A 22,114-nucleotide genomic window follows, 5' to 3' on the forward strand; every position below is an offset into this window, starting at 1 on the left:
CTCCAGCCGGGGAGCTTTGCTCATCGCGTCACTCCAGCCCGGATCCCCTGTCCCACTGCGCCTCTCCAGCCCAGGAACTACATCCCACCGCGCCGCTCCAGCCTGGGACTCCTGTTCCAGTGCGCACCAACGCGCCCCTCCAACCCGGGAACCCCGACCCGTGGTGTTGCAGTAGCCTGGGACCTTCGTCCCCGTCTCTGTCTCTTGCGGGGTTTGGCCTGGTACTCGTAAGGTGTTTCTGGGCCCTCCCAGGTCAGTTCCAAATCGTCTCCTCTGGAAGCCTGGAGGACCCGCGTTTGGTCACCGCGGGCCCTGGTGCCCGGGTTTGCTTCTTTGCGAAGAACCTCCAGCCACCTTCACTCTCTTCCTTCTCCAGTACTCAGGGGCTTCACGCCACGCCAGGCCTATAGACCAGTTATTTTTCCCACAGCTGCTAGAATCACCTTAACTCTTACTTAACTAAATAGGTTTTCGTGAAAGTGACTCATTTTAAAAAAGATTTAGATGCATTTATTTTAAAAGGAAAATTTATATAATCATTAGGAAAACTAGCATTACTCACCGACAGAATAAACTAATAATTAAAACGTGTTCATTGGTGTGCACACAGAGTCCTTTCTTGTACTGTGACATCTAGCATTGGATACTCACCACACTATGGGAAACACTGATTTGGTCCTGTTTTCTCATTTCTCCTAAGAGGAAGCCAAGGCCAGTGGAGGCGTAGCTTGTTACTAAGTCACGGAGATACTGGTGAAGCCAGAACTGCAACCCAGGACTCCCACCAGCTCTCTGGTCTTCTGGGGCTGAGTGATTGGATTGGAGCAATATTTACGATTTGACTTAAAACTTTAGCGTCTTTAAAGTCCTAAAGGTTTACAATGTCAGTAGCTTTCCCGTGGGAATTTGAAGGAAATGACTGATGTTTATTGAATGAAGCTGTGCTTCCTTGATGCAATGAGCCGTCTTAAATAGTGAGAGTCCACAAGTCCAAAGGCTTTCTGGAGGACGGAAGGTACTGCTGTTCTCTTAAAGCTGAAGGCATGGTCTCTAGCCTTTTGTAATTATACTCTTAAGTGACATTGACACCTGTCCTGAATGGGAAGAGAAAGCCTGAAGCCCCCAGCGCCTGTTGGTCCTTTGGATATTGCTATTGAGTGAGCTTGTGCCTTTTTCCTCAATTAAATAATGAGCTGATTGTGTAGCAGGCAGTGGCCTCTCCCTGCTGGTTCACACGTAGCTGACCTCAAATAAGGAGGGGAGTGATTGGTAGGACCTGGGTGTGGGCGTATAAAGCAGGAAGGAGTGAGAGAGAGCCGGTGCTTGAGACATGGGGAGAAGATGCGGACCTGAAAAAGGCAAGGACAGAATAATGACTCTTGCATGATGTGAACGTAGATGCAGACAACGCCTTTTAAAAGGTAGCAGACTTGACCGGGCGTGGTGGCTCACGCCTGTAATCCCAGCACATTGGGAGGCGGAGGCAGGTGGATCATCTGAGGTTGGGAGTTTGAGACCAGCCTGACAAACATGGAGAAACCCTGTCTCTATTAAAAATACAAAATTAGCCAGGCGTGGTGGTGCATGCCTGTCATCTCAGCTACTCGGGAGGCTGAGGCAGCAGAATTGCTTGAACCTGGGAGGTGGAGGCTGCAGTAAACAGAGATAGCGCCACGGCACTCCAGCCTGGGCAACAACAGCGAAACTGCATCTCAAGAAAAAAGTTAGCAGCGTTCATTCAGTCAAATATTTTATTCATGACTCATGCATGTTGGGTAAATTGCTGAATATTGAGATTGCTGGTCAGGAGCAGTGCTGATAAATGTTTTTGGAAAGTGATTACTAAGCTGCTCTGGGACTGAAACGATCTGGGGGAGTTTGCATCTGCTCACATTTTTACTTGTGCATCACTGTTATTGCAGAGCCGAGGTAGATGAGTGGACCAGGAGGGGGTTGATGTTTGAGGCTTCTTGTATGTTCAGGCCCTTGCAACTTCCTTGAAGGGAGAACAACCTTTTTAGTAGGGGCTGCACTTCACGAGATTTAATGAAAGCACAGGGACGTGGGTTTTTTGTTGGTGTTGGCTGTGGTGGTTTGTTTTCACAGTCATAAATATGTGTTATGCTCTTCACTCATTTACCCATTCATTTAGAAATAGCTTTTTTAGCTGGGCACAGTGGCTTATGCCTGTAATCCTGGCACTTTGGGAGGCTGAGGTGGGCGGATCATCTGAGGTTGGGAGTTCCAGACCAGCCTGACCAACATGGAGAAACCCTGTCTCAACTAAAAATACAAAATTAGCTGGGCATGATGGCACATGCCTGTAATCCCAGCTACTTGGGAAGCTGAGGCAGGAGAATCACTTGAACCCAGGAGGCGGAGGTTGCGGTGAGCTGAGATCACGCCATTGCACTCCAGACTCGGCAACAAGAGCAAAACTCCATCGCAAAAAAAAAAAAAAAAAAAAAAAAAAAAAAAAAAAAAAATAGAAATAGCTTTTTTATTGAGTGCCAGGCCCTGATGATACAATAAGGGTCAAAAGCCACAGTACCTTTAGCTCACTGCAGCCTGAACTCCTAGACTCAGGTAATCCTCCTGCTTCAGCCCCTCAAAATGCTGGGAGTACAGGTGTGAGCCACCATGACTGGTCAGCATCCAGTTTTGGAAAAGTCTTCCTGTATGCCACTCTTAGGAATTTGGACTTTATTTTGCAGACAGTTTAGAACCATCAAAGAGTTCAAAACAAGCAAATGACATGATCGGAATTTGCAATTTAGAAATAACAACAGCTAACCTGTTGAAAGTCCCTTTTCTCTACGAGAACAGAATTGGACCTTATGTGTTACTGCATCCAGTCCTCACACTGCCTCCCCATAAGACAGGTACCTTCTCTTAGCAGCAGTTCCAAAATTTAGTGCATTCTAAACATCAGATGTGTGTATGTGTGTGTGTGTGTGTAAATTGGACCTGAACCCTCATTTGGTGCTAAAATTTGGCATGACCAAATGAGACTATTTGTAATCTTTATTTACTTCATGCAGTGTGAATATTCATCTGTTTTCCTGTAGAAATAGCAGTGCATTCAATTGCAGGTGTTGTGCCAGGTCTTATGGAATGTATGGTGTATGCGTCATATAGTAATGGCCGTTTGGCAGGTCAGAAAACTGAGGTACAGATGTTGAAGTAACTGCCCAGAATCATATAGTTATTAGGTGATAGGACTGAGATTTGAACCCAGATCTAACTCTGAGGCCCTAGTTCTTTCCGCCATGCACCTGGTTTTTCTATATGTATGGAGAAACGGAATCCACGCAGTATCAATCAATAGTTGAGTATACTGGCAACAGTGTAAAATGCTAGGATTCTACCTTTTGCCATGATTCTATTAACCTTCTTCTTTCTACTAGTTTCAGAGTTTTTTTAAAAATTGGCTTGTACCTTCTTTATACAACTTTTGCTTTAACATATAGAAAATTAGCTTTTTTTTTTTTTTTGGAGACAGAGTCCTGCTCTGTCACCCAGCCTGGAGTGCAGTAGTGTGATCTTGGCTCACTGCAACCTCTGCCTCCCAGGTTTAAGTGGTTCTCCTGCCTCGGCCTCCCGAGTAGCTGGGATTATAGGCACCCGCCACCACACCTGGCTGATTTTTGTCTTTTTAGTAGAGACAGGGTTTCATTATCTTGGCCAGGCTGGTCCTCAACTCCTACCTCGTGATCCACCCAACTCGGCCTCCCAAAGTGCTGGGGTTATAGGCATGAGCCAATAGCTTTTTACATTTAAATTAGGGTCCCGCTGAAGTGAATTCATTCTACAAATGCTAAAAGCAGTGAGAACTGAGAGCATTTTAAGAGGAAACATGAAAGGAATGAAGGTCTTCCTGAAGTTAGTGTCCACTTTTGTAAAGTCTAGGTCAGTGGTTCTGGACCAGGAGTGGTTTTGCCCCTCGGGACATTTAGCAATATCTGGAGACATTTTTGGTTGTCATGAAGTGGGGGAGGTGATATGGTTTGGCTGTGTCCCCATCCAAATCTTACTTTGAATTGTATCTCCCATAATTCCCATGTGTTGTGGGAGGGACCCAGTGGGAGATAATTGAATCATGGGAGCAGTTTCCCCCATACTGTTCTTGTGGTGATAAGTCTCAGGAATCTGATGGTTTTATAAGGGGAAACCCCTTTCACTTGGTTCTCATTTTGCTGTTGCTGCTGCCACGTAATACGGGCCTTGTGCCTTCTGCCATGATTGTGAGGCCTCCCTAGTCACATGGAACTGTGAATCCGTTAAACCTCTTTTTGTTTATAATTACCCAGTTTCTAGTATATCTTTATCAGCCATGTGAAAACAGACTAATACAAAAAGGTACTATTGGCATCCAGGTAGAGGCTAGGGATGCATCTCAGTATCCTGATATGCCCTACACCAAAGGGTTATTGGGCCCCAAATGTCAATAGTGCTGATGTTGAGAAACCCAGGTCCAGGCTTCATGTACTTACTTATCTGGCCTCTCTAGAACACTTGTTCTTTAACTTGAGTGTGCATCAGAATCACCTGGAGGTCTTGTTGAAACCTAGGTTGCTGGACCCCACACCCAGAGTTCCTGATCTGGAAAGTCAGGTGAGGCCTGAGAGTTGGCATTTCTGCCAAGTTCCTAGGTGATGTTGATGCTGCTAGGTCAGGGACTACACTTAGAACCACAGCTCAGTGAGAAAGAAGTGTTATTTGTCACTGTGCCTGCCTATGTACAATCACCAAGAAAGAACACTGAATACAAAAATTAGCTGGGCATGGTAGTGCGCACCTATAATCCCAGCTACTCAGGAGACTGAAACAGGAGGATAACTTGAGCCCGGTATGGGGAGGTTGAGGTGAGCTGAGATTGCGTCACTGCACTCCAACCTGGGTGACAGAGCAAAACCCTGTCTCAAAAAAAATAAAATAATACTGCTTATATTTTATCCTCTTTTTTGTCAGCTTCTGGGGTATATTTGGTTGGGGTCATTCTCATGTACCCACCTAGTTCACTGTAATCAAACTACATATGACAAAGCCAGATACAGTCAGACCTCGAAGAATATTAAGCCAATGTGGAATATAAAAGTTTAATTCCATGACACCTGGGAGTCACAGGTAATTAGTAGTTTAGGTGGGTGGTCAGCTCAGGGTTTTGCTTAGAAACCTTTATGGATTAATATGTAATGAATGGTTAGTAGAAAATGGTACTACTACTTCTTGTATGAAGTCATTTGTATTTTGCTGAGGTAATAATTACCTTAAGTTCTTTAATTTAAATTTCATTCTTTTGCTAAACCTAAATTACTATTTTTAACTTTACTTTAAATTTCTTAACTTTGGAACTGAGAATTTTTGTAAAGAATTATTATTATTATTAGGAGATGGGGTCTTACTCTAATGCCCAGGATGGATTTGAACTGGGCTCAAGTGACCCTCCTGCCTCAGAGTCCTGAGTAGCAGGGACTACATGCCTATGCCACCATACCCGGCTAACATTCTTTTTGTTGTTATTGGTTTTTGTTTGTTTTGAGACAGGGTCTCATTCTGTTGCCAAGGCTGGAGTGAAATGGCATGATGCCTGGCTCGATGCCTGGCTCACTTCCTGGCTCATAAAGCCTTAACCTTTTGGGCTCAGCTGATCCTTCCATCTCAGCCTCCCAAGTGGCTGGGACTATAGGCATGTGCCACCATGCCTAGCTAGTTTTTGTAATTTTTTTTTTTTTTTTTTGAGATGAAGTCTCGCTCTGTTACCAGGCTGGAGTGCAGTGGCGTGATCTTGGCTCATGGCAACCTCTGCTTCCCAGGTTCAGGTGATTCTCCTGCCTCAGCCTCCCAAGTAGCTGGTATTACAGGCGCCCTCCACCACGCCCTTCTAATTTTTTGTAGTTTTAATAGAGATGGGGTTTCACCATATTGGCCAGGCTGGTCTCGAACTCCTGACCTTGTGATCCACCTGCTTCAGCCTCCCAAAGTGCTGGGATTATAGGCATGAGCCACCGTGCCTGGTCGACTGGTGTAATTTTTAAAAGATAAAAGCTTTATAAAGTATTATAAATAAGTTAAGGCTATAGGCCTACTGTCTTCATTTTTGAGAAAGAGAATTTGTGGATGAACGTACTTATACTGTTGCTTTAGGGGCGGCCAAGATTGGTTTCTCAGGAAACCAGTTTTGTTTGTCCCAAGTCAAAGATAAATCTCATGTGATTTAAAATACATTTAGGCTGGGAAAGAGTAAAGAATACAGAAAGCCAACTCTTAGATGTTTTTTAGCATTTTCCTTTTTTAAAAATTATACCAAATATTTAATATATTTGTTTCCACTTAGATATTTCTAAGTTTATTAAGATGGTTTGGGGGAAAATTTGTATATTTATTAATTGTTCACATAGAAACAATCTTAAATAAACAACTTGATTTTTAAGTGTTATGCCTGGGAGGAAGCTTGGCATAGCTGGAATCCATTAGTTAATACGGAAAACCAGGATGTTAACTGCTGTATTTTCATCATCGTGCAGTGCCTAAAAGTAGACTTTAATTTGTGTTCTAGAATAAACTGAAGACCTGCGAAGGCAGGAAGCCTGGGTGGCCACACATTTACTCCTGAGTTGTTAGAGTGAGCCTTTATTGTTACCCTCATTTTCTTTTTATAACATAGTTGAGAACAGAGGCTTGGGAGCCAGAATGTGTCTGTTTGAATCCCAGCCCTGTGATCTTAGAAAAGTTATTTAACCTCGCTGTATCACAGTTTTCTGCTTTACAGGGTTTTGTGAGGATTAGGTGAATTAAACCACGTGGAAGAGTGCCTGGCACAGAGAAAGCATTATCCAAGTGTTAGCTGTTATTGTTTTCATTCCCATTTATTTTCCATTTAATTACTTTAATCTTATCAAAGACTAAACTGGCACAGAGAAAGCACTATACAAGTGTTTGCTGCTATTATTTTCATTTCCATTTATTTTGCATTTGATTACTTTAATCTTATGAAAGCCTAAATATGTTTCTCCTTTGTATGTATGCGTGTATATGTATGTACATGCATGTGTGAAAATGAAAAAAAATTTCCTGCTTGAATAGGACAATACTATTTGAGGAGTTGTTTACAATCCCAAATTCTTAGAACTATCTTTGAGTCATGGCTTTTCCTTATTTCCATATTTGGTTACTTGCAGGTCATGTCAGTGATTATTTTCCCTTAGACATCTTTCCCCAGCTGTATTTGAGATCCTCGAGATCGGGTTCATTGATTCACTAGAAAGACTGACACATTCTAGTCATATGCATGGCTGTGATTTATCATAGCCAAAAGATGCAAAACAAAATCAGCACATGGGGTGAAATCCAGAAGAAACCAGACACAAGGCATCCAAGGGTCCTCTTCCTGTGGAGTGATAAGACATGCTTGATTCAGATTGAATTAAGACAGCATATGTCAAATATTGTTTATCGGGGAAGCTCACTAGAGACTTTATTCAGTGTTAGAGGCTGGTCGTATAGGCGCTCTTGGCCTAACATGTACCAACATTCCAGACTCCCAGAGGAAGGTAGGTGGTCAACATAAACCACGTGTTTTATATGGGCATGAAGCACAGTGAGCCATTCGTAGGAGTTAGGGAGTAGTCAGGCCCCCTCTGGATAAACCAGGTCCCAGACACCTGCCAAGGGCCATCTTGCAAGCAAGCCTTTCTAAGGACAGCAGCATCAGGCCTGCTGTGGGCACTCTTTTCTGCCCACCTGCCCGTAATTATCCTAGTGTTTGTCCTCATCATCTTTTAAACCTCGTCTTTCAAAGCCTATTAACTGGCTCCCCTGAGTTCTAGCATACTATACTTGGATCCGTCCCACCCATCTCTTATCTGCAACCAGGCTTTTGTTGTGTCTTTCTCCTGCTCATGACCTTTCATTAGCTCCTTACTTAATCATGTCTGTAAAAGGACTTTGGGGGCCAGGCGGGGTGGCTCATACCTGTAATCACAGAACTTTGGGAGGCTGAGGCAGGCAGATTGCTTGAGGCCAGGAGTTCTAGATAAGTCTGGCCAACATTGTGAAACCCCATCTCTACTAAAAATACAAAAATAAGCCAGGCATAGTGGCCTGTAATCCCAGCTTCTTGGGAGGCTGGGGCCAAGAATTGCTTGAAACTAAGAGGCAGGAGTTGCAGTGAGCCTAGATCGTGCTACTGCCCTCTAGCCTGGGCAATAAAGCAAGACGCTGTCTCAAAAAAAAAAAAAAAAAAAAAAGGACTTTGGGAACCCCATAACTAGTCCCTGCTAAGCTTTATTTCCACCGTTTATCTCTCGTTTATTATGGTTCTTTTGTGTCTAGTAAAGTCAATGTGTGTTCTGCCCCACTCACATCTGGTACATTTCCCACCTGGGTGCCTTTGCCTTCCTCACCAGGAACCTCCCTTGCCCTGTCTCCTGTATTCAAATCCTCCTTTGCCTCCTAGGTCCACTTCAAGTTCCACCTCCTTGATCTATTTGAAGTTTCACCTCCTCCAGGGAATAATTCTTCCTAGCATCATTCTCTGTCCTTTCTGAGCTTCCTTCAACACTCCTAGTATATTACTGACTATGCCTAGTCAATTGCAATCCGGTATTAGTTCCTGTTGCTTTATATTTATTCATCTCATCTTCCCACATAGTCTGTACTCCACCAGGTACTGCATTAGTAGCCACTGGTTGAATGATACAGACTTAGCCATTTCTGCACCATAAACATCTCCCCCGCTGTGTTTAGCTTTCATAATCTGCTAGTTCTTTCCTAAGAAGCAGATTGTAATGTAATTAATGATATTTGTTTCTAGAATTTAGGTATTCATCTTCCCTCTCTACAAAGTATGTTTAGTAAATTTTTCTGAGAATTATTAAGATATCATGAGCACATATATACTGATTTCATGATGTATTTTTCTTGTACTTCATTGTGAAATAATCCCTTTAACCATTTATTTTTCTTTGTCAACCACATACTACTATACTCAGAACACTTCCCTTCAAGGTCAAGGTGAATCTGCAGCAGACCACCATCAAAGAAATTTTAAGGAAAAAGTCGCTTGTCTGGAATTTCTTCTCTTTCTTTCTCCTCTTCTTTGTACTTGATTTAGACACTTTCCGTCAGTAGAGTCCAGTTGCAAAGGCTTACAGGGAGATGAGTGTGCTTGGAGTGAAACTAGTGTTGATGGGAGGCATTTTTGGTTTCTAGGTTATGGCTTGTAGAAAATACAGCCTAGTGCTTGAACCCAGGAGGCGGAGGTTGCGGTGAGCCAAGATTGAGCCATTGTACTCCAGTCTGGGTAACAAAAGCGAAACTCCATTTCAAAAAAAAAGAAAAAGAAAATATAGCCTAGTATGGAATTCCTGAGATACCTGCAGTATCCTAAAGAGGCTTCTTACTGCTGTGCTATTCTTCCTCGCTGAAACCCTCTACTCAGTTTCATTTGCTTGATTAACCCCTCATCCATTAGGACTTCTTGGGCAGTGTTTGCCTTGCCAAATCCCCCAACTCAGTATAACACCATTCCCACTCCCTAACACTGATCTACCCTTTCCCACTCCCTAACATTAATCTACCCTTTTGTTGTCCTCAAAGCTATTACCACATCATATTATTGTTACTCATTTACGTATTTGTCTTTACTAATTAAATCATGACCTTGAAAATTTTTCTGGCCAGGCACAGTGGCTCATGCCTGTAATCCCAGCACTTTGGGAGGCCGAGGTGAGTGGATCACCTGAGATCAGGAGCTCAAGACCAGCCGGGTAAACATGGTGAAACCCCCCCCGTCTCTAATAAAAATACAAAAATTAACCAGGCATGGTGGTAGATGCCTGTAATCCCAGCTACCTGGGAGGCTGAGGCAGGAGAACTGCTTGAACCTGGCGGAGGTTGCAGTGAGCTGAGATCGTGCCATTGCACTCCAGCCTGGGTGACAAGAGTGAGACTCTGTCTCAAAAAAAAATAATAATAAAATAAAAATTTTTTTCTAACACACGAAACAGTGTAGAGCTTGTAGTAATGTCTCAAGTGTTAGCTTGTTTGAATCAGTCAACAAATCTGTTGGGGAAAAAGAAGCATGGAACATAATCTAAAAACGGGCCACTGGCCCGGCGTGGTGGCTTATACCTGTAATCCCAGCACTTTGGGAGGCCGAGTCGGGTGAATCACTTAAGGTCAGGAGTTTGAGACCAGCCTGGCCAACACAGCGAGACACTCCATCTCTACTAAAAATACAAAAATTATCTGGGTCAGATGGTGTGTGCCTGTAGTCTCAGCTACTCAGGAGGCTGAGGCAGGAGAGTTGTTTGAACCTGCCAAGTGGAGGTCACAGTGAGCCGAGATTGTGCCACTGCACTCCAGGCTGATGACACAGTGAGATTCTATCTCAAAAAAAAAAAAAACAAAAAACTACTACTGTTCCTTACTACAAACTGCTGCTTTGTGGTTCCTTTAATTTGTGTTTCAAGACTCCTAGGCTATGGATAGAGTTTGAGCTTTTTGTTTTTTAAAGATAGGGTCGTAGTCTGTCTCCCAGACTGATGTGTAGTGGCACGATCAGAGCTCACTGCAGCCTCCATCTCCTGGGCTCAAACGATCCTCTCACCTCAGCCTCCTGAGTATCTGAGACCACAGACATGCACTACCACTCCTGGCTAACTTTTAGTTTTTTGTAGAGATGGGGATCTCACTATATTGCCTAGTCTGGTCTTGAACTCCTGTGCTGAAGTGAGCCTCAGCCTCAGTTTCCCAAGTAGCTGGGATAACAGACGTGTGCCACTATGCCCGGCTAATTTATTTTTATTTTTTGTAGAGACAGGGTCTTGCTGTGTTGCCAGGCTGGTTTCAAACCCCTAGGCTCAAGTGATCTTCCTGCCTCGGCCTCCCAAAGCGGTGGGATTACAGGTGCGAACCACCATGCCCGGCCAGACGTTTTGTAATGTAAGAAAGTGTTGCTCGGGCCCTCCATGGACTCCGGCCTGTCTAGATCACTCTTGCTCTTTGGTGGTCAGGGTGGTTCCTAGCCTTCTTGACGCACAGGGATCACAACAAGTTATATTTATGCTAACAGTGAAAAAATTACAGCAAGAATGGTTTTGGGTGAAAAAAAAAATCTGCAGGTTTTTAGCCATCTGGCTTCTGGAAAGGTGGTATTCATTTAAAGGGGGTGCAAATGCTGGGGCCACCCAGTGGCTTCTTCCCTGGATAAAATCTGCCTGTGATGACATCAGCAGTCTAATTCTTGATCACAGACCCTTGAAGCTGTCCAGTAATCCCTCCCCTAGACTGTGGGAAGGAATTGAAATTTCTGCTTTTCTCAGCCAATGTAATTCTCCTCTACAAAATGAGGCTGTTTTCTCTGCCTTTTAATTTAGAGAATAAATTCAATAACAATCTAGTATTTTGTCTCTCTGTTACCAAAAGAAAAAGACTTCTTTTTGCAGCAAGAATGAACAGGGCAGAATTCTGGAGACTCCTTGGAAGGAAATTGCTATTTATTTGATAAAAACAGATGGCACTGATGATTATGTTATTCCTTCTCCCTTTCAGGCGAATGTCTTAATGTTATAGGAACCATCTAGTGTACCAGAAGTACACTTTTTTTTTTTTCCTGTATCTCCTGAAAGGGCTGTCAGACTAGGAAAAAATATCCTTTGCTATAGATGACAGAAATGTTCACAGATTTACCAAGATATGAAACAGTATAAGCATCCCTAAGAATGACCAGAAAATCAGATTTTCTCAGAATTACTGTTTGCCCAGAATGTGAAAGAAATCAGGATGTTGGGCTTAATTTGTAACATATAATATACTTTTTTTTTTTTTTTGAGATGGAGTTTCACTCTTGTTGCCTAGGTTGGAGTGCCATGGTGCGATCTTGGCTCACTGCAACCTCGCCTCTCAGGTTCAAGTGATTCTCCTGCCTCAGCCTCCCACACCCAGCTAATTTTGTATTTTTAGTAGAGATGGGGTTTCACCATGTTGCTCAGGCTGGTCTCGAACTCCCAACCTCAGGTGATCCACCCGCCTCAGCCTCCCAATGTAAGTATACTCTTTTTAAATGATTAATTGAATGCTCTCTTTATATCAGTTTAAAATTTAAAGATGGTTAAATTGCTTTAATTCAGCTGTTTTTGAAGTGATTAGGGTGTTTCTTTGAGAAAGTTTTAAAAAGATATTCAGTTTTAGAGATGTTGCTGTTTCAGGCCAGGTAGAACTTGGCCTTGTGGTTTTATAGATATAATTATGTGTTAGTTGAGTTCTCTTATCAAGGTGTGGGCATAATTTTCAAGGTAATCATACTGATAATAATACTGGAAAATATGTATTGAACCCAAATATATATCCTTATGGAATTACAGGTTTAAAAGTATTTCCAGTGCATTTTCTGGTACAAGGGGGGAAAAAAAAACCAGAAAAAAATATTAGGCCTCATGCCTGTAATCCCAGCACTTTGGGAGGCTGAGGCGGGCAGATCACTTGAAGCCAAGAGTTCAAGACTAGCCTGGTCAACATGGCGAAAGCCTGTCTCTACTAAAAATACAAAAATTAGCTGGGTGTGATAGCACATGCCTGTAGTCCCAGCTATTTGGGATGCTGAGGAAGGAGAATTGCTTGAATCTGTGAGGCAGAGGCTGCAGTGAGCTGAGATCATGCCACTGCCTCCAGCGTGGGCAACAGATTGAGACTCTGTCTCAAAAAAAAAAAAAGAAAAATGTTAATGACTCCTGCAAGATAACCTCCTTGTTTGTGAGCCGGTGCTTTTTAGAGGAAAAATTATACCTGAATCTATCTTTGTTCCTACTGTATTGTGGCTTAATCTCTGTGGCATAAACACTTTATTCTTAATCATAACTGTGGTTGGAACTCCAATTTTCATAGATCTCCTATAGAAAGGTAAAGCATACTGAATTTTTATCCTTGGTAGAGAGGATAACAAACATTATTATTTGATATTTAAGAGTAATAACTTTACTTTGTACTTCCAGTGACTGCTTCCATTTTTAAGGATTCAAATTAGCACTTGTGCAAAATGGGAATCCTATATTTCAATTAAGAGTTGAAATGGAGTTATTTGTGCTATCTACTTTGAAATCCTTGGCATTCAGTAAATCCCAAATGCTTTTTATTTTAAATTTTAACCTCAGATTCCTAAGTATTCTGAAAGGTATCCTATTTATTTGGAGCAGAAAGCATTGTATTAGTTAGCTCGTGCTACGTAGCAAACCATCTCAAAGCTCAGTGGCTTAAAACAGCAGGTATTTGTCTATCTTATTTTTTTCTTTCTTTTTCAAAAAATGCTCTTTTCTTTCTTTACTTTAAAAATTTTTTTATTGCTAACTATCACAGAACAGCAGGTATTTGTCATTGCTCATGAGCCCACAGGTCACCTAGGCAGTGCTGCTGGCCTCAGCCATGCCCACTCATGCTTGTGGCCAGCTGTGAGCCAGCTCTGCTGAGCTCAGCTAGACTCTTTTCTCATGCCTGGGAGCAAGCTCGCTACAGGCATGCTCAGGGGCTTCAGCTGGGAGAGTTGGGCTCTCTCCCATGTCGTCATTTGTCCTCTGGTAGGCTGGACCCTGTGGTTCATGTGATGTGGCAGTCTTCCAAGACAGGGAGTGAGAACAAACGAGCCCTCTGGACCCAGTACTAGCACCCCATTTAGCCACATTCTTTTAGGCATAGCATCACAAGCCAACCCATATTCAAGGCTCAGAGGAATAGGCCAGGTGTGATGGTTCATGCCTGTAAGCCTGGGAGGCCAAGGAGGATGGATCACATGAGGTCAGGAGTTCAAGACCAGTCTGGTCAACATGGTGAAACCCTGTCTCTACTAAAAATACACAAAATTAGCCTGGTGTGGTGGCACATGCCTGTAATCCCAGCTACTCAGGAGGGTAAGGCAAGAGAATTGCCTGAACCCAGGAGGCGGAGGTTGCTGTGAGCCGAGATCAAAAGCCACTGCACTCCAACCTGGGTGACAGAGCCAGACTCTGTCTCAAAAGAAAAAATTACGAATCAGAGAATATATTCCATCTCTTGATGGAAAGAGCTGCAAAATGGCTGATTGTAAGGAGCATGGATACAGGGAGGAGTAAAGAATTGAGCACACTGCTTTTTAAATTGTTTCACTACAGGCACTTGCATACTATATCACATGCTGTAGCTAGATTCGGCTAAATCTAGACCTGGAAGTTGTGAGAGACTTTGTTAGAATCACCCCTCCTATTTAGCACAAAGTCAGTATTTCTTTGAACTAAGTAAGCTTTGAAATTAAACCTAATTTTTGTTTACTTTTGTAATGTTTTCAAAGACAAATTTTCACCATCTTCTGATAAGAGAGAATGAAAGCTGGTCAGGCAAATAACTGAAGTCAGTCTGATGCAGCGCTCCTGTTGGTTTGTATGCTTTTTGGTTTGTACCTCTCCTTGCTTCTGCTTTTTTAAGTGTAAAGTGAAGCCAGAAGCGTCTGTCATCCCTGCCATCAGGATGTGGCACCTCATTCTCAACAGACCACAAGCTTTTCATGAATTTGTTTTTTTTTTTTTTTTTTTTTTGAGAAGGCGATAGAGGGAAGTGCAGGGAGGTGGGAAATCACAGAGTTGCTTTTCATGAATCTTGATGTGTGTCTAGAATGCCAGAAGTAGCCTTGTTTGTGCCACAACAGTTCAGCATCGTGAGCTTACAAAAGTTAAGCAGGAGGCCAGGCGAGGTGGCTCATGCCTGTAATCCCAGCACTTTGGGAGGTCGAGGTGGGTGGATCACCTAAGGTCAGGAGTTTGAGACCAGCCTGACCAACACGGTGAAACCCCTTATCTACTAAAAGTACAAAAATTAGCTGGATATGATGGCGGGTGCCTCTAATCTCAGCTACTGGGGGGCTGATGCAGGAGATTTGTTTGAACTAGGGAGGCGGAGGTTGCAGTGAGCAGAGATCACACCATTGGACTCCAGCCTAAGCATAAAGAGTGAAACTCTGTCTCAAAAAAAAAAAAAAGTTAAGGAGGGACACATGCTAATGAAGAGGCATGGTTTATTGCCTTGTAACTTTTAGGCCTAAGAGCTTGATGCCTTTTGGGAGCGTCTTCTCCTTTATCCTTCTGCATCTGACATCTTTGCCAGCTCTGCTGGCCCTGCTTTCTGTTCACTGCTCCTTTGGGAACCATGCAGTCAAGGGCCCCAGCTACCCAGGTACCTGTAGTCCGGTGTCCAGGTCCATGAGGGCTCTCTCACCCCTCTGCACTAATGTCTGAACTAGTATCTGCCCCCAGTGAGTCAATCCCCTAATATCCTCATTAGTGGCAGATGGTGCTCCAGAATCTCAAGCCTGACCCAGGCGCAAGTTCATGTTGAAGGCCAGCATAGGCCAGGGTGAGTGTCTTCAGTGATGGACAGCTGAAGCCTCTGGTGTCTGCCTTATTGGAAAAAAAAAAAGTCATTCCCCTGTATTTGAAATTGCTTCTGATTCTAATGGCTTCTGTCTTTACTTTTGGTGGGGACAGCAATTTAAAGGACACACTCTTAGGGAGTGGAACATTTTTACATGTAGAATTTTAGGTAGCCACTCTTGAAAATCAGACTAAATAGATCCCTAAGTGCCTTAAGGCTCATTGCAAAGTGCTTAATTGTGGCTCACTGGGAGGTCAGCAGGTACCCTTCTATTCTGCCGGTACTCAGCCTCCACATCTTCTCTCTGGGGTTCTCACAAGGATCCCAAGACATTGCCTGCCTTGCAGGTGGATTCACTTCTCCTCCCCTTTGCCTGCCCCTTATCAGCCTCCCTACCTGCCCTGCCCAGCCTGATGTAGTGTGGATGCATAATTTAGTCATATGATTTGATACAAGCATACCTTGTTTTATTGTGCTTCTCAGATACTGTATTTTGTACATATTGAAGGTTCATGGCAGCCGTGCATCAGGCAAGTTTATCTGTGCCTTTTTTCCAATACATTGTGCTCACTTTGTGTCTCTGTGTCACATTTTTGTAATTCTTGCAATATTCCAAACTTTATTGTTTATCCGTTATGGTGTTCTGTGTCCAGTAATCTTTGATATTACTATTGTAATTGTTTTGGGGATCCACAAACTGCGCCCATATAAGGTGGTGAACATAAATGATAGTATGTGTGATCTGACTGCTCCATCTACTAGCTGTTTCTCTCTCTCTCTCTCTCTCTCTGTCTCCCTGTCTCCCTGCCCCAGGCCTCCTTATTCCCTGAGACACAACAATATTGAAATTAGGCCAGTGAATAACCCTACAATAGCCTCTAAGTGTTCAAGTGAAAGGAAGAGTCATATGTCTCTAACTGTAAATCAAATGTTAGAAATGATTAAGCTTAGTGAGGAAGGCACATCAAAAGCTGAGATGGGCCGAAAGCTAGGCCTCTTGCACCAAATAGCCAAGTTATGCATGCAAATGAAAAGTTCTTAGAGAAACTTAAAAGTACTAATTTAGTCAAAACATGAATAAGAAAGCTAAACAGCCTTATTGATGATATGGAGACAGGTTTAGTGATCTGAAAAGAAGATTAAACCAACCGTAACATCCTCTTAACCCAAAGCCTCATCCAGAGCAAGGCCTTAATCCTCTTCGATTTTATGAAGGCTGAGAGAGGTGAGGAAGCTACAGAAGAAAATTTGAGGCTAGCAGAATTGGCATATGGTTTAAGGAAATAAGCAATCTGCATAACATAAAAGTACAAAGTGAAGTATCAAGTGCTAATGTAGAAGCTGCAGCAAGTTATCACAAGATCTAGCTGAGGTAATTGGTGAAAGCAACTATGTTAAACAACAGATTTTCAATGTAGACAAAACAAAATTCTATTGGAAGAAAATGCCATCTAGGACTTTTATAGCTAGAGAGGAGAAGTCAATGCCTGGCTTCAAAGCTCCAAAAGATAGGTTGATTTTCTTCTTGGGGCTAATGTAGCTGGTAACTTTAAGTTGAATCCAGTGCTCATTAACCATTCCAAAAAATCCAAGGACCATTAAAAATTATGTTAAATCTACTTTGTCATGTGCTCTATAAATGGAACAACAAAGCCTGGATGACAACATGTCTATTGACATCGTGGTTTATTGAATATTTTAAGCCCATATTATTGAGACCTACTGCTCAGAGAGAAAGAGTCCTTTCAAAATATTATTGGCCTGGAACAGTGGCTCATGCTTGTAACCCCAGCACTTTGGGAGGCCAAAGCAGGCAGATCACTTGAGGTCAGGAATTCAAGACCAGCCTGGCCAACATGGCAAAACCCTGGCTCTACTAAAAATACAAAAATTACCCAGGCATGGTGTTGCCCATATGTAAGTCCAGCTGCTTGGGAGGTTGAGGCATGAGAATCACTTGAGCCTAAGAGGCGGAGGTTGCAGTGAGCTGAGATCACTGCACTCCAGCCTGGGTGATGGAGTGAGACACTCTCTCTCTCTCTCTCTCCTATATATATATTTGCTTATTGAAAATGCATCAAGTCACCCAAGAACTCTGAGGATGGAGATGTAACAGGAGAATGTTGTTTTCATGCCTGCTAATACAACATTCATTCTGTAGCTCATGGATCAAGGAGTAACTTTGACTTTCAAGTTTTATGATTTAAAAAATATACTTTTGCTGGGCACAGTGGCTCAGGCACTTTGGGAGCCTGAGTTGCCAGGATCACCTGAGCCCAGAAATTTGAGTCCAGCATGGGCAGCAAAATGAAGCCTGATCTCTACAAAAATCTTTAAAAAGTTAGCCAGGTGTAGTGGTATGTGCCTGTAGTCCCAGTTACTGGGAAACCTGAGGTGAGAGGATCCCTTGAGCCTGGGAGGCATAGGTTGCAGTGAGTCATGATTGTGCTACTGCATTCTAGCCTCAGTGACCGAGGGAGATCCTGTCTCAAAAAAAATTTTTTTATAAGGCTATAACTGCCATAAATAGTTCCTTTGATAGATCTGGGCAAAGTAAATTGAAAACCTTCTGGAAAGGATTCACCATTCTAGATGCCAGTAAGAACATTCATGATTCTTAGAGAAGGTTAAACTATCAATATTGAAAAAGTTGATTCTAGCCCTCATGGATAACTTTGAAAGGTTCAAGCCTTCAGTAACTGCAGATGTGGACATAGCAAGAAAACTAGAATTAGAAGTGGAACATATAGATATGACTGAATTGTTGCAATCTCATGATAAAAGTTGAATGTATAAAGAGTTTCTTATGGATGAGCAAAGAAAGTGGTTTCTTGAGATGGAATTGACATCTAATGAAGATGCTATGTATATTGCTAAAATGACAACAAAAGATTTAGAATATTCTGTAGACTTAGTTGATGGAGGAGTAGCAGGGATTGAGAGGATTGACTCCCAATTTTGGAAGAAGTTCTACTCTGGGTAAAAAGGTTTTAAATTGCAATGGATGCTACAGAGAAGTTTTGGGAAAGGAAGAGACAATCAATACAACAAACTTCATGGTTGTCTTATTTTAAGAAGTTGCCGCAGCTGTGCCAACCTTCATCAATAACCACCCTGATGGATCAGCAACATCAACACTGAGGCAGGACCTTCCACCAGCAAAAAGATTACCTGTTGCTGAAGACTCAGATAATTGTTAACTTTTTTTTTTTTTAAGCAATAAGGTATTTTAAAACTATGGTATGTACATTGATTTTTAGACATAATGCTACTGCACACTTAATAGTCTATAGTATAATTACAACTTTTATATGGGAAACCAAAAATTTGTGTGACTCAGTTTGTTGCAACATTTACTTTATTGTGACAAACCTGCAATATCTCTGAGGGTTATAATAATCTCTGTGTTATGCCTTTTTTTAATAGGAAAGAAAAAGCTGACCATTTTGTAAACATTTCTTGGTGCTCCAGGACTTCATAACTACTTGTAATGACTGTATAAGCTATTGAATTACTTTATCGTTAACCCATTTCATTCTTTAACATATTTTTCCCATTTTTACTTCTTGGATAATACTTATATGAAGTTTTTAAAATTTGTAGTTCTTTTTTTTATTATGTTAACTAATTTTTATAGAACCAATTTCCAAGCTTAGAATTCTTTAATCAAAGTTTATCATTAGTGTTGTTGTCGTCATTATTACTATTGAGCAGGTGTATTTGTATCTCTCTATATTGGAGCAAAAGTTTTTCCAGAGAGTTAGCTTTAATTTACAATTCTGACAAACAATTATGAGAGCCCTAGAAGGGGCATTTTGCTACTGTTTTGAGTTGTTCCTTTGCTTATCCCTGGACAGTGGTACATTTTAAAAACAATCTGAAATATTTAACATAAATAGGAACCAATTTTGGAATTGTATTAACTTGGAAAATAAATGAATCATCATCTCTAGTGCTGAACAATGACAGACAAGTAAAGTGATGGGGACAGGTATGGTGGCTCACACCTGTAATCCCAGCACTTTGGGAGGCCCAGGCGGATACATCACTTAAGGCCAGGAGTTCAAGAGCAGCCTGGCCAACATGTTGAAACCCTGTCTATCCTAAAGATACAAAAATTAGTCAGTCATGGTGACACATGCCTGTAATCCCAGCTGCTAAGGAGGCTGAGGCATGAGAATCGCTTGAACCTGGGAGGTGGAGGTTGCAGTGAGCTGAGCTCATGCCACTCCACCCCCGTCTGGGTGATGGAGTGAGACTCTGTCTCAAAAATAATAATAATAATAAATAAATAAATAAATAAAGTGATGGTAGTAGTGTGCATACCCTGAAAGTTATGTATGTTGAACACAGTCATATGTGGAGATACCTTTTCTCATCTGTCCATGGAAGATAATGTGGCTATATGCAAGTCCTTGCTTCTCTAATTAAAAGTACAGAGGAGATAGACATTAGAAACTCTCCACAGGAATGGTAGCATGGGGAAGTTTGGAAAACATTTATTAGGCTCTAAAAGCAATGGCACATTTCCTTTCTAAGGACCTTTTGGAAAAATACCAGACCATTGTTTTAAAACAACTTAAAAATAGATCTTGGAAAAGAATGGATGTGTTTCTGAGGTTGTGGTTTTAGGGAAAGATTTCTTTTCCCTGTATTGATATGGTTTTAGAATAGAAAGAAAATCCAGCCATTAGAAACATGGGCTGAATAAGCAGCAGGAAAAATATGAGTTTTGTGGGTGTAAAGTTGTCAAAATATTAAAGGAAAATGTGAGCCATTTTATCTTAGTGGAGAGTGATTTAGACATTCATCTAGACAAAATACTGTGATTTATAGAAAAATAATACCATCTGATCTTGATACTTTAATGATTAGATGGTTTATTAACATCATCCTAGACTTTCAAATAGTTTGCTCCTGTAAATGTTTCTAAACTATATTATGTTGCTTTCAACTTACTGAATAGTAGATTTTACTTCCATTTACTGGATAGTAATTTTTTTAGTCTGGAATTTGTTGAATTTTAAATAAGTGATCCAATTTAAAACTATCTTAACAATTTATTAAATATTCTGGACATAATACAAAATAAGTTCCTATATTACTCATAGACATGAGCATCTCTGTTTACTACATATGTTCTTGGGGTACAAGAGTGTTAAGGGTTAAACTTAACATTGCTTTGATTTAATCTTGGAAGAGGAAGGGCCTGGTTGAAAAGAGATGGAAGAGAATCCAGGTGAAGGTGTGAAGACAAAGGTAGAGCCAACCATCCAGACCTGTTGCCTCATTTGGAACCTGATTCCCAGACAAGGAAGCCCTTCTGTCAAGCAGAGATGTGACTGACTGTTTTCAAACAAAACACCCTAAGAGATCATGGAATTCTTGACAATTTCCTAGTTTATTAGTTGAGTTTTAGTATGGGTCCAATATGTGCCAAGTAAACTATATGCTGATGTTGTCTTCCAAAGGAAATAATACTGTGTTCAAAATACTGGTGTCTAAGTAGCTTTGATTTTGACTTTGGGCTAGTTTAAGTATTCTAAAGCTGTATGAAATTAACATTAGACTTTTCCAGGTTAAATACTTGGTTGCAAGAGATAAGCTTTAAGATTTTCTCCTCACAACAGAGTTCTCTGATGTCTGAATTGTGCCCTTCTTTCCAAGAGCACTGGAAGAGCACATGCCACTAGGTCATTTGAGCCACCTACACATTCATGACCTAAGATGCTGTGATCGATCTGAAGAGTTTTAGAACATGTCAGCATTCAGTTCTTCCTTAGACCAAAACACACAGGCAGCTGGCAGGTTTACTTTATGATTGTACGAATGAAGCCTGTAAGCATAAAATGGTGCTGCATGAAGCCTTGATCTCCGGGTGCCTTGGCCTTCATCACCATGTGTTTGGAGGTGGAGGAAAAAATCCTTGAACAGAGTTAATGTAATGCTTAGCAGGAAGTTGGCCTCTTGTTTATTGCAATGGTTTTGGCTTCATCCTCTTTATCAGACTGTATCCATAAACATTCAGATTTACGTAATATGGAATATAGTCAACACACTTCAGTAACATATTGGTCGTTCATGTCTAAAGATCATCATTGGAAGCATCCACTGATTCTTTTAGATGAAGAAGTTACGCCAAAATGGCATCTATCCGGTGATCTGCCCAGAAAACAGCCTGGAGAGAAGAGTTCTCGGTAGGGTAGGGAGGAAGGCAGGCTTAGGGCATAACCTGAGCTAGATGTATTCAGGGAACCTGAGGATGACAGCTATGTTGTCAGTTGAAACTGGATTTGAGGTAACCATGGTGGGTTCTGAGCACAGGAGCACTGTGATGCAGGTGGCTCCTTGGGAGAGGTAGCTGGGGGTCAGCACACTGGAGGTGGAGGAGTGAGAGGCAAGACTCCACTACTCCTGTGAGAACAGGCTGACTGCTGTGTGAAAGATGGGACCTAGACCGTGGTAGTCATGCCGAGGATGACAAATGAGGATGGCAAATGTCATATACATGAATTATTGTTCACTTCTTCAAAAACAAACAGAGACATCATTAACACACCTAAAGGAATGAACAACAGCCAGGCGTGGTGGTGCACACCTGTAGTCTCAGCTGCTTGGGTAACTGAGGTGGGAGGACCACTTGAGCCCAGGAGTTCGAGACTGCAGTGAGCTGTGATCACACCACTGCACTCCACCCTGGATGACAAAACCCTGTCTC

General features: G+C 41.9%; 1 protein-coding gene across 1 annotated transcript in view; it reads left to right on the forward strand.

The window, feature by feature from the left end:
- WDFY1 (WD repeat and FYVE domain containing 1) overlaps positions 1-22,114 on the forward strand; it is a 73,949-nt gene that overhangs the window by 1,191 nt on the left and 50,644 nt on the right. The gene's annotated exons all lie outside the window — the stretch shown is intronic.

The sequence above is a fragment of the Cebus imitator genome, unplaced genomic scaffold, assembly GCF_001604975.1.
Source record: "Cebus imitator isolate Cc_AM_T3 unplaced genomic scaffold, Cebus_imitator-1.0 Scaffold57, whole genome shotgun sequence".
Taxonomy (NCBI): domain Eukaryota; kingdom Metazoa; phylum Chordata; class Mammalia; order Primates; family Cebidae; genus Cebus; species Cebus imitator.